Source organism: Tamandua tetradactyla, chromosome 1 (assembly GCF_023851605.1).
Source record: "Tamandua tetradactyla isolate mTamTet1 chromosome 1, mTamTet1.pri, whole genome shotgun sequence".
NCBI classification, from domain to species: Eukaryota; Metazoa; Chordata; class Mammalia; order Pilosa; family Myrmecophagidae; genus Tamandua; species Tamandua tetradactyla.
In genome coordinates, this window is record NC_135327.1 from 12,097,352 (window position 1) to 12,110,441 (window position 13,090).

Sequence of the window (13,090 nt, forward strand, 5' to 3'; positions counted from 1 at the left end):
GGGCTTATGGAGGCCAGGTGATCAATGGAGTTTTAGCTCAGGTCCGTCTCACAGTGGGTCCAGTGGGCCCCCGGACCCATCCTGTAGTTATTTCCCCAGTTCCGGAATGTATAATTGGCATAGACATACTGAGCAACTGGCAGAATCCCCACGTTGGTTCTCTAACTCGTGCAGTGAGGGCTATTATGGTGGGAAAGGCCAAGTGGAAGCCACTAGAACTGCCCCTACCAAGCAAAATAGTAAATCAAAAGCAATATCTTATTCCTGGAGGGATTGCAGAGATTACTGCCACTCTTAAGGACTTGAAAGATGCAGGGGTGGTGATTCCCACCACATCCCCATTCAACTCTCCTATTTGGCCTGTGCAGAAAACAGATGGGTCTTGGAGAATGACAGTGGATTATCGTAAACTCAACCAGGTGGTAACTCCAATTGCAGCTGCTGTTCCAGATGTAGTATCATTGCTTGAGCAAATCAATACATCCCCTGGTACCTGGTATGCAGCTATTGATCTGGCAAATGCTTTTTTCTCAATAGCTATTAGTAAGGACCACCAGAAACAGTTTGCTTTCAGCTGGCAAGGTCAGCAATATACTTTCACTGTCCTACCTCAGGGGTATATCAACTCTCCAGCCCTATGTCATAATCTTGTTCGCAGAGACCTTGATCGTTTCTCCCTCCCACAAGACATCACACTGGTCCATTATATTGATGATATCATGTTGATTGGACCTAGTGAGCAAGAAGTAGCAACTACTCTAGATTTACTGGTAAGGCATTTGCGTGTCAGAGGATGGGAGATAAATCCAACAAAAATACAGGGGCCTTCCACCTCAGTAAAATTTCTAGGTGTCCAGTGGTGTGGGGCATGTCGAGATATCCCTTCTAAGGTGAAGGATAAATTGCTGCACCTGGCCCCTCCCACAACCAAAAAAGAGGCACAACGCCTAGTTGGTCTTTTTGGATTTTGGCAACAACATATTCCTCATTTGGGTGTGCTACTCCGGCCCATTTATCGAGTGACCAGAAAAGCTGCTAATTTTGAGTGGGGACCTGAACAAGAGGAGGCTCTGCGACAGGTCCAGGCTGCTGTGTAAGCTGCTCTGCCACTTGGGCCATATGATCCAGCAGATCCAATGGTGCTGGAAGTGTCAGTGGCAAATAGAGATGCTGTCTGGAGCCTTTGGCAGGCCCCAGTAGGAGAATCACAACGCAGACCCTTAGGATTTTGGAGCAAAGCCTTACCATCTGCTGCAGATAACTACTCTCCTTTTGAGAAACAGCTTTTGGCCTGCTACTGGGCCTTAGTAGAGACTGAACGCTTAACCATGGGCCACCAAGTTACCATGAGACCTGAGTTGCCTATCATGAGTTGGGTGTTGTCTGACCCACCAAGCCATAAAGTTGGGCGTGCACAGCAGCACTCTATTGTAAAGTGGAAATGGTATATACGAGATAGAGCCAGAGCAGGTCCTGAAGGCACAAGTAAGTTACATGAAGAAGTGGCACAGATGCCCATGGTTTCCACTCCTGCTGCCACATTACCTTCTCTTTCCCAGACCAGAGCTATGGCCTCTTGGGGAGTTCCTTACAGTGAATTGACTGAGGAAGAGAAAACTCGGGCCTGGTTTACAGATGGTTCAGCACGATATGCAGGTACCACCCGAAAGTGGACAGCTGCAGCATTACAACCCCTTTCTGGGGTGTCCTTGAAAGATAGTGGTGAGGGGAAATCCTCCCAGTGGGCAGAACTTTGAGCAGTGCACCTGGTTGTTCATTTTGCTTGGAAGGAAAACTGGCCAGAGGTGCATTTGTATACTGACTCATGGGCTGTTGCTAATGGTTTGGCTGGATGGTCAGGGACTTGGAAAGACCATAATTGGAAAATTGGTGACAAAGAGGTCTGGGGAAGAAGTATGTGGATAGACCTTGCTGAGTGGGCTAAAAACATGAAGATATTTGTGTCCCATGTGAATGCACACCAGAGGGTGACTTCAGCAGAGGAAGATTTTAATAATCAAGTGGATAAGATGATCCGTTCTATGGATACCAGTCAGCCTGTTTCCCCAGCAACTCCTGTTATTGCCCAATGGGCTCATGAACAAAGTGGTCATGGTGGTAGGGATGGAGGTTATGCATGGGCTCAGCAACATGGACTTCCACTCACCAAGGCTGACCTGGCTACAGCCACTGCTGAGTGCCCAATCTGCCAGCAGCAGAGACCCACACTCAGCCCCCGATATGGCACCATTCCCCGAGGTGACCAGCCAGCTACATGGTGGCAGGTTGATTACATTGGACCACTCCCTTCATGGAAGGGGCAGCGATTTGTTCTAACTGGAATAGACACATACTCTGGATATGGGTTTGCTTTCCCTGCACACAATGCTTCTGCCAAAACTACTATCCGTGGGCTTACAGAATGCCTTATCCATCGTCATGGTATTCCACATAGCATTGCTTCGGATCAAGGAACACACTTCACAGCAAATGAAGTGCGGGAATGGGCACATGCTCATGGAATTCTCTGGTCTTACCATGTTCCCCATCATCCAGAAGCAGCTGGATTGATAGAACGGTGGAATGGCCTTTTGAAAACTCAATTACGGTGCCAACTAGGTGGCAAAAACTTGAAAGGCTGGGGTAATGTTCTCTAGGAAGCTGTGTATGCTCTGAATCAGCGTCCGCTATATGGTGCTGTTTCTCCCATAGCCAGGATCCATGGGTCCAGGAACCAAGGGGTGGAAATGGGTGTGGTGCCACTCACTATTACTCCTAGTGATCCACTAGGAAAATTTTTGCTTCCTGTCCCTGCTACCCTGAGTTCTGCTGTTCTACAGGTTTTAGTTCCAAAATGGGGTGTGCTTTCTCCAGGAGAAACAACAGTGATACCACTGAACTGGAAGTTAAGATTGCCACCTGGCCACTTTGGGCTACTTATGCCTCTGGATCAACACACCAAGAAGGGGATTACATTATTGTCTCGGGTAATTGACCCTGACTATCAGAAGGAAGTAGGACTGCAACTACATAATGGAGGTAAAGAAGAGTTTTCTTGGAATATAGGAGATCCCCTGGGGCGTCTATTAGTACTACCATGCCCTGTGATTAAAATCAATGGAAAACTGCAACAACACAATCCAGGCAGGACCACTAATGGCTCTGAGACTTCAGGAATGAAGGTTTGGGTCACCCCACCAGGCAAAGAACCACGGCCAGCTGAAGTGCTTGCTGAGGGGAAAGGAAACATGGAATGGGTAGTGGAAGAAGGCAGTGATAAATATGAACTTCGACCACGTGATCAGTTACAGAAACGAGGACTGTAATGCTGTTTTGTTTGTGTTATACTATTTAAGTTGTAAGATATCAAGTTTAAGAATGAATGTTGCCCAAGGATTTGCACCCTATTCTGGAGAGATTTAATGTGTTTCCAGTTGTATGCAGGACAGTTGAGTATTGTCAGGTAAAAGAAAAAATGTGTGCTTATTTGTTTTCATTTGGAAATTAAGTATGGTCTAAGGTGATATATATATATATAGGTGCCAAGTTGACAAGGGGTGGACTGTCATGGTTAGGGACAGGTGTCAACTTGGCCAAGTTATGGTACCTGTTCATCTGATTGGGCAAGCGCTGGCCTGTTTGTTGCAATGAGGACATTTCATAGGATTAGGTCATGATCACATCAGCTACATCCACAGCTGATTCCATTTGTAATCAGCCAAAGGGGAGTGTCTTCTGCAATTAGTGATGCTAAATCCAATCATGGAAAGCCTTTTAAGGAGGACTCAGAGGAGACAGGTTGCATTCCTGCTTTGGCTGGTGAGCCTCTCCTGTGGAGTTCGTCCAGGCCATCCATTGGAGTCATCAGCTTCGCAGCCTGCCCTGTGGATTTTGGACTCTGCGTTCCTACGGTCACGTGAGACACTTTCATAAATTTTATATTTGCAAGTGTTCCCTGTTGATTCTGTTTCTCTAGAGAACCCTAACTAATACACCCAGAAAGGAAAAAATAAAAACAATAACAGCCTCTGAAGTTCAAAATCTGCTCAGTAAACTTCCCGGCCTAAGAAGGTGCCCTCACTCGTTCCGTGTCGGTGGTTGCTGGTGGGAGGCTAGACGTGCTGTTGCCAAAGGGTTGAAGCTAAAGCCAGCTTCTGCACTGGGCCCTTAGGGAACCCCCAGACCAACCTGAACCCTCAAGCTCAGCCTTTGAAGGCCCACCATCCGGGCCTTAGCCTTTTCCGCAGCTGCTGCCAAGGGGCTAAGCAAGAGGGTGGGCCATTGCTTCCTGCTTTCACTTATTACATCTAAACTCTCCGCAGCCTCTCACTTCCTCTGGCACCCCTATAATTGTTCTAAATGCCCACTCCGATGCCAAAGTCACCACCTAGTCCATTCCAGTCTCTTTTTCCAGCTCTTTCATTTTTCTAGTGGAGGGAGCGATTTGTAAAACTTCCTGCTCTTCCATTTTGCACGTGCACTCACTTGTGCTATGTATTTTTAACAAATATCCTATCTAATTATTCTAATAATACTGAGAATTAGGGTATTATTATTTCCATTTTAGAGACAAGAATATTAGAGTCTCCAAAAGTTCTAATAGCATTTTTGAGCTAGTAACTAACCTGTTCATGATGCCAGTTTAGATCTTGCTTACTCTAAAACCTATGCTTTGATAATCAACTCTTGCAAAATGAGCTGTAGCTTATGCTACATAAATATGTAGCATTTTTCATTGTCAATACATTATATGGAAAATTGAGAGAACAACTCGTCCATTTCTGTAAAATCAGCTTTTTCCAATAGAGCACTCAGCTGCATTCATATAGAATTAGACATATTTTTTTAAATTAACGAGTGATAGCAGAAAGTTACCAAAATAAGGTTGGTACCTGAGTCAAATGTACAGCAAACATTCTTTGTAAATACATGGCTTGGTATAAATATCTTGGTCTGGACTTTTAGTTTCCATTAAAAAGTAAACTTGTGATCTACTCTCCAGCTCAGTTTATGGCTGTCAGTTCAGTAATCAGTTACCAGTTCATGATACCTAGGAGATACTCAATAAATAGTTGCTGCATTAAAAAATATCAAGAAAGGTTTAATTAACGTATGTTTAGTTTAGGTTGCAACATCTATGTATTTATTTGTGGTTCCAGTTCCAATATCTGCCTATTCAAATCATCGATATTATCATTTCTGGCTTGTATTGTATTAATTGTATTGCTAGTATAGTAGCTTTCCTCTGAAGTTCAAAATCTGCTCAGTAAACTTCCCAGAAGAACTCAGGTATTTCCATATTAATTTATTGCCCAATGATCCTTTTTAACTCAATTTCCATTTTCATTCCATATAATTCTCTCTGTTTAATAACCCTGCATCTGATGTTAAAATGCCCTCCCTGGTACTTATCCCTTGAACAGACATTGTTTGGTCAGATAATGAGATTTCTGATACGGGAATACCCCAAAACATCTGAAGGTTAGCGGATTAAGGATCAGGAAATAAATCATTTGGCAAAATCAGAAATGGAGATTCCTCAGGGAGAAACCCAAACTGCCTGATAAATCAGAGAAACTAGGAATGCAGTTGCTGTTGGCAATGGAAAGTCAGAAAACCCTGGGTCTCCCACCATCCATTTGTGGATGTATACTGACTCTATAACTGAACTAGTTCCCATGTATCTCCTCTGATCTTTTCTTCAAACACGGGCCATGAGGATAATCTCCTCTCTCTGCTTTCACTGCAATCCATCCACACCTCTGAAGCAGCACTAAGTTTTTCTAATTAATTACTCCTGTTGCTGTCTCCTTGGAGCCGAGGACTGCAGTCTGAGTGCGGCTGTTTGCTGATGGGTACAGGTCCCCTGTACTGCAGGATGTGAATAGGGACTGTGAACATACTGAGGGTAGAGGGCACAAGATCAGGCACCCAGTTTGTTCAACAAATGTTTATTGGGAGGGAGAGGGGGAGGGCTTCTCAAGACAGCATTCACAGGCACTTTGAATTCCAAAGTCCTTTGGAATTCATTGGCCATGGCGTAGTTACATTTCCATCTTTGAACCAATCACAGCATCCAACGGGAAAGAAAGTAAATCTGATTGGCTTAAGCAGGTCTGATTGAGTTTAATTGAGTTTAGGGCCCATCTCTGTCTCATCCTACAAAGGTGCTAGGGGAAAGGAGGTTAACCATCCTGAAGGAGAATCAGGACACAAAGAGTATTTTAAGTGAATCTGATGCTGGGGAGGCAAATGGGAGATGCCCAGGGCAGCAGATTACAAGAAAAGTGAGCTGCAAATGGGCTTGCTCAGATACACTGGTGCCTGAGAGCTGCAGCATACTAACAGCTTATATAATAGGACCATCATATTCTTGTGTTTTCTAAAATTTAGTTTTAGGTAGGTATGTACTGCCCACAAGTGATAGCTCCCAAACACGTTTTCCATCAGTCATCACAGCTTGCAGGAAGGCTGTGATTATATACCTTGCCTCTGGTCTGCATCTACCTAAGACCCCAAGTCTGAGTACAGCTCGTTGCTGATGAATGTAGGTCCCTATTCTGCAGAGGTTCTCTCCCTCAGCCTGTTTGTTGCTCTACTCCAAGGATCTTTGCCCCTCTTGCCCACCCTATCCCCCAGCCACCAGTGAGCCAATATTAATACTCACATCCACACTCTGGAATGTAGTTCCAGATCCATCTCTAACCAGTTGCATTACGTAATTACGTCATTTACAATGGGAGATAATAGCATTTTTCTTACCAACCTCCTTGGAATGCTATAAGATTCCATCTTAAATATAGAAAGATATTTAAGTTTTTCTCTATTCATCAGTGGTATTGAATTAAGCTAACTCATGTGAAATTGTTTTAAATCGTAAGGGTTGTTTAAATGCAAATTTTGATAACTGTAGTATAAGACATTAATACGTCCCTGGAGTCTTTGGTTGATGGTAGGATAAAAGAGTATGGAAAGTAGAAGTGTTACTATTAGCAATAGCACATTATTAAGGTGGATTAAGAAATGAAGAACCTGACAATGTTACGGGAAATTTCCTAGGAAGAAGAAAGAGATGGATGGGGGATTTAAAAATGCAATCCTTCTGCTTGAAGAGATGGATCCGTCTTTGGAAACTGTATGATGAACACAAGGTGAGAATAGCAAGAGGTGGGTCTGCAGTTGAAAATGGAGATTTTGTGAGTGAGGATTGTTAATATATTGTGACGAATGAAGAATGATGTGTGGAGGTGATGCTTGCAGCCTTTGGATTTGATTCTTTGGGCATGAAGCCTCGACAAAGGTTTCCTTCACGGGAACCCTGTAGGCTCACTTGGCTTTTGGAATGAAGTTTCTATGGACAAAACCACGTTTCTCAGAGTAAGATTTGGTTTTGAACATCTTGGAAAAATACACCTACACCTGATTCATCAGAGCAGCCCTGAGAGGGTAGGGTTTCAGCCCAGCTTGAGCTGGCAGCCCTGGTGTTCCTCCAGAGCACAGCATCTCCCAAGCCCCAAGGAGTCACTCACCATGCCCGGTAATCCAAACAAAACTTCCTTTGTGCAATGGGATGGGAGAGTCAGGTTGCACTCCCAGCCCAGCTGCCAGTCTCTCTCAGCTCAGGACCCTCTCTTCCTCCCCCCAGGTCTCCACTGAAAGTTTAGCAGACACATTTGCTTCTAGGTTTCAAATGTGTCAGAGCCCTGATGGTTTGTTTTTATATATACTTTGTTATACTCAGGCACAGGTACTATTTTAGGGCAGAAAGTATAATGAAAACATATTAATTGACTTTGCTTTGCAGGTTTTCTGGGTTTTTTTTATCTGTCTTAGCCAAGCACATCCCTTGGATGACTTTATTATTTTATTACAGTCTCCAAAGTGCAAGTTATCTGAGGTGTAACCCAGCAAGAGAATAGGAATGCAGGCACAGTGAGTACCTTTGTTACCAGGAGAAGGAAGGTATTCCTTTAGGATGGCTTTGTCTCAGGGCCTGCCTCAAGGAAGTGTCAAAGGGAATATGTGACCTCTTTCTCCAATGTCCTTACTTCTTTCTTGATGGTTGATTAAACCAGAGAGAACCTGGTGTGGACTAGGCTCTCCATAACAAAGACATGGCAACAGAAGAAGCAGTGTCTTCTATCCTTCTCTGTCTAGCCTCTGTTTCTTGGCTCTCCCAGGCCTCAAGGAGTGTATAAGTTAGCTATTGCTTTGTAGCAAACGGCATTTAAAAAGCTGTGGCTTAAAACAATAATGTTTATATTATTCATAGATCTATGGGCCAACTAAGTGGTTCTTCAGATTTCCGCTGGTCACTGATGCATCACTGGTCAGCTGTGGGTCAGGTACTCCATTCTGTTCCTCTTGGCTGAACTGTCTCCCATGTTCAGGAGTTCATCTTGCTGAGTCTGGTCTAGGATGACCTTGGATGAGACAACTGTGCTCTTTTCCTTGTGATTTCTCATCCTCCAGAAGGGTAGTTTGAGCTCCTTCACAAGGTGATAGCATTTCTGAGAGACAACAAGAAGAAATGCCAGACTTTTTAAGGCCTGGACTCAGCATGCTGTTCCTTCCAGCACATTCTATCAGTCAAAGCAGAGCACAAGATCAAGTCTGGGTCTTGTGTGAGGTCGCAATCAAAGTGCATGGACGCAGGGAGGCGTGAAAACCTGGGGCCGTGATACTGCCAGCCCCTGGAATGTTAGATGTAATTTTACATTGGAAGAATTGTTCCATTTTCTACTTCCTGCCCTAGAGCTGAGTGGGTAAGTTCCAACTTGAGTGAGAGAGAGGAGGCCCAACTTTGCTAGCTCTTAATGTATCTGGGTTCACATTTGGTCCTTTGTCCATTTGTTAATGGGTTAGAACCCATTAACAGAAATGAGTGATGAGGCTCCCCCTAACTTCCAATACTTGGAAAGAAAAATGAACAAAAAGCATCAAGGAGATCAATGCCTCTCTGCGCTAACTGGCACCACTCTTTCACCTGGATGGTTGCCAAGGACCCTGGAGTGGACGGTGCCTCCTCTTGTTGCCTCCTTTGTTCTCATGGCTGATTCTCTCCCACAGAGGCTGTGTTATTCTATCAAAGCAATTATTCCATATTAAAATTGCTGTTTTCTCATATAACTTTCACCTAAGACCATAAGCTCTATGTGGGTAGGGACTGCATCTGTTATTTCACCCTTTTACCCAGCACCGAAGAGAATATCTGTTTTGCATATAATACAAACTCAATAAAAATTTGGTAAAGATCAGAGTAAGGGATGAATAACTGATCAGAGGTCCCATTGATGTTGGTTATGTAACATCTTTCAAACTGGATTGGAAATGAGATACATGAAAGTTTGACAGGATTCCCCACATTAAAGAGTAAGAATTGCAATAAGTATCCTGTCCTGCAAGCCTATAAAAGAAAGGCTGAACAAATCAAGAATCTAAGTGAGCCTATATAGTTACTGTGATGCTGTTTTCTAAATAAACAATTGCTACCCATGAGCTCATAAGCCTGAGAGCACTGATGTGGGAGTCATAGTAACATTCAAGGCTGATGCATCAAGGTTTCATTCAAAGTCTAACTCTACTTCTCTCTAAGGGCAAAATGGAACCCCAGAGATGAGGAGTGACTCTCCCCTCCTTCCAGAGAGTGGGAGAGGCAGTTTTATTCTGTATACCCTCTCGTCTTCCCTTTGTGCCCCTCCCTGGCAGTGGCTGAATTTTCATCATCCCTTCATTTTCTATTAGCAGAGAAAACATTTTGTTTCAAGATCGTTCATAAAATTCTTCATTCAATGGTGTGTCCAGACACTTCAAAGGCTTTTTTGTCATAGCTAATCTACTCAAACACTCTCTTCACTTAAGTGAACGCTATGAAAAGTGTGGAGAAGACAGAAAGATCTAGAGTGGGGCAGAAATCTGTCCAGAGTTTAGGAGCAGAATTGATGTCGGGTCAGCTCCCATTGCCTTGGGTACGTCAGTCTCCACCCTGTTCCTGGGAGCCAGGCAGCGCGAGGCAGAGACCCTAGAGCCGTGGCTTGCAAACCTTAGCACAAATAATAATGAAGGAAACCTTAGAAACTACAATTCCTGGGCTCAGATTCCTAAAATTCTGTTTTAGTAACCTGGAATAAGGCTGGGAATGTGCACTTAATTAGCTACTCAAGCATTTCTAATGCTCTGACCCCACATTGAAAAATACTTGTAAGAGGAAATTCACCACACTATTACTTAGTTCTGTTTGATTTTTTTTTTCCTCTTTTAAAGTATAAAATTATTTCCACACAAATTTGGTTGAGATAAGCAATCGGTGGAAAAGCTAATAATGTCTTCCATGGCCTTGATGTCATAATTTCCAAATTTTCATTTATTTACAAAATAAACAAAACTAAAGGTTATATTTTTTATGTTGTTATTTGTTATATTTTTATATTTTTCCTTTTTTGTTATATTTTTCTTATCTTTTTATTTAAGATAAGTTGTGATGTCTTTATTCGAGACCTCCCTAATTCTGATACATGGTTTTCACATTTCCTGAAAATACTGCATGGTTTCTCATACTCCTGTGGGGAGAGGATGAAGGGAGAGTAGGAGAAATGTGCACTCCTGGGTGCTACCTTGGCACAAGGCTGGAGTTTGGGTGGGGCGCTGCCCTCGGCTACTATTCAGTGGTCATGACTGCCATGAGGCTGGCGGGGGGATGGTCTCATCAGCACGGCATGGAAGGAGACCAGCACGGCCAGCCAGGCCACTGGGAGTTCCCTGGGTGGGGACCAGGTGGTTTTCTTAGACAAGACCATGAAAAGAAAGCTTTAGACATTTGTGTCCCGAATCAGACCATTTCAAACAGAGAAAGGGGGCGAAACCCACCCTAGAGAGGGAGAGGGAGAGAGAGAGACTCCAGGTGAGTGGAATCCTATTTTGAAGGGCGAAAGAATTGGGGTGCCTGGGATTAATGTTACGTTTGTGGTTGGCTGATAAAAGAGGAGGGCACTGAAGCAGTAACAAGGTGCATTCACTCTCCCCAACCCCTGTGTATTTTGACTGCAGGAGACTTGTTTTAAGTTTCTGGGGAAGGAAGGTAAAAATAACAGAGGTGAGAACTGAAAGTTTACTGAATGAGTTCATCTGGAATATGGTTGAGAAGGCAAAGGCTCTGGGTTCGGTCCACAAACAAGCTGTTTCTTACACCTACTGTGCTTTTGATTCATCACAAATTAATGAGTGTGATAGTGTTGTGGTGAGGATTAAATGAACGCTCTATACTGAAGTATTTAATAAGCACACTTCTTAGCATATAGCAAACACTTTAATTAGAATTATTAGCAGCAGCATCTGCGGCAATGACAGTGATATTTCTCTTTGAATTTACAGAGTCAAGTGGTGGTAGTTTCCTAGAATTCATGATACTGAATGCTGGGTTTATTGATTATTATTGTTGTTATCATTATTATGGTTATTATTATATTGGATAGCCAAAAGGGCAAGGACTAGGGGAGAGTTAAATGTGCCTAAATTAAAACAAAAATCAATGATACCCCAAACTGACAAAATTATTGCCATTTTGGTCCATTCTTATGGTGATATTGCTTTGAGAATCAGCGCAAATTTTTCCAGGAAGCAACATGACAATATATAACAGGAGTCACAAAATATTAATTTCCCTTTTTCTGCCATTCTTCTCGTGGAATTTATCCTAAGGAAATAATTCACCAGAACTCAAACTTGGCTTCACAAGGAATATATGCTTCATGGACCAACCCAAGCATGGAATACAAGAGAATGGCTTCATCAACGGTGGAATTTCCACTCAATATTATGTATTAATTAAGAGCCTATCACTGGAAAGACTGCTAGGGCATGAAAAATAAGCACACTCAGAAGCCAAGTGAAAGAAATGGGAAATAAAACATGAATCCCTTTTGCGATGATTTAAAATACAATGGCACACTCAAAGAAAAACACAAATATCAAATCACTGTTGTGGTAGGATGGTGTGACTGTTTTTTTAAATCAAAATTCCCCTTTAATATAGAGTAAATCTTTATGACATTAAAAAGCACAACTAATTGTAGAAAACTAGGAGCTGACAATTATTTGAGCTCATTGCTGCTTATGTTCACACACACACAAAAATGTGCATTCACCAAGACTGTGGTAATGTGGGCTTTGCAAAAACAGAGAAAGGGTTTGATGAAGGTGCTTTGCCTATTTCGGATTCTCTCTGCCCCAGCCTCCTTCCCTCCCTTCCCCCTCACACCAGGTCATTTTGTTCCACATCCTCTCCCTGTAGGGTCCAGGCTGACCCTGTGCCCTCTCGATTGAGGCAGTGCAAATTCCCAGCTCAGTCACCAGCTTGAGGGATAATAAGAAGGACCCACCAGGGGCACATCTTTAGCAGAAGCAGGTGGGAGCCACAATCGTGTTAGTGTAGGGGGCTCTTCTCTCTCTAAGACCAGAGACAGTCTTCTCTCTCCACTCCACTGTTCTGGGAATAACCATAGGCTCTAAGTCTGCACAACTTGGATCGAGCAAGTGAATTATGCTCTGGCATCTGTAAGGCCTCCGAGAGTCTGTCTGGAGACGGGGGAGCCTTCCCATATGTGGATTCGTCTGCTATACTTACGTCTGCGTCTCTGTCTGTGTTGTTTTGTTTTGTTTGTTTTCTGCTTGGCTTAAGAGCTTCTAGTCCTTGGGGATACGAGCCATGTCCCAAATGGCTCAGGCTGGGTTGGTCCTCAGGATGGCGATCTAGAAGATTCCACCCCATTCTTCCGCTGTAGGATTAGTGTCTGGGCTGAGGCATCACCCCTCTTCCCAAGGAGTGGGGATCCTCATGCATCTTTGCCTGTGCCTTGTGGTACCCAAGAAGGCTAATGACTCTGAACAAAGACAGAAAGAAGACCTGATAGGGGACTTCCTAATCCTTATAGATTCCTCTAAATGTTACAATCCACTTAACTTGCTTTAATGCATATTTTCTCTCTATTATAGCCTACTGGTTGGGCAGGCAATGGTGGCTCAGTGGCAGAGTTCTCACCTGCCATACGTGGGTTCGGTTCCCCGTGTCTGCCCACGTAAAAAACAAACAAGC

The 13,090-nt window shown here is 43.5% G+C and overlaps 1 long non-coding RNA gene across 1 annotated transcript in view; it reads left to right on the plus strand.

Moving 5' to 3' along the window:
• The window catches only part of LOC143683511 (uncharacterized), a 90,766-nt gene that overhangs the window by 10,974 nt on the left and 66,702 nt on the right, over nucleotides 1-13,090 (plus strand). The window contains exon 2 of the long non-coding RNA XR_013175503.1: nucleotides 7,060-7,151. This is a non-coding gene — a long non-coding RNA (uncharacterized LOC143683511). The remainder of the gene's footprint in view (nucleotides 1-7,059; nucleotides 7,152-13,090) is intronic.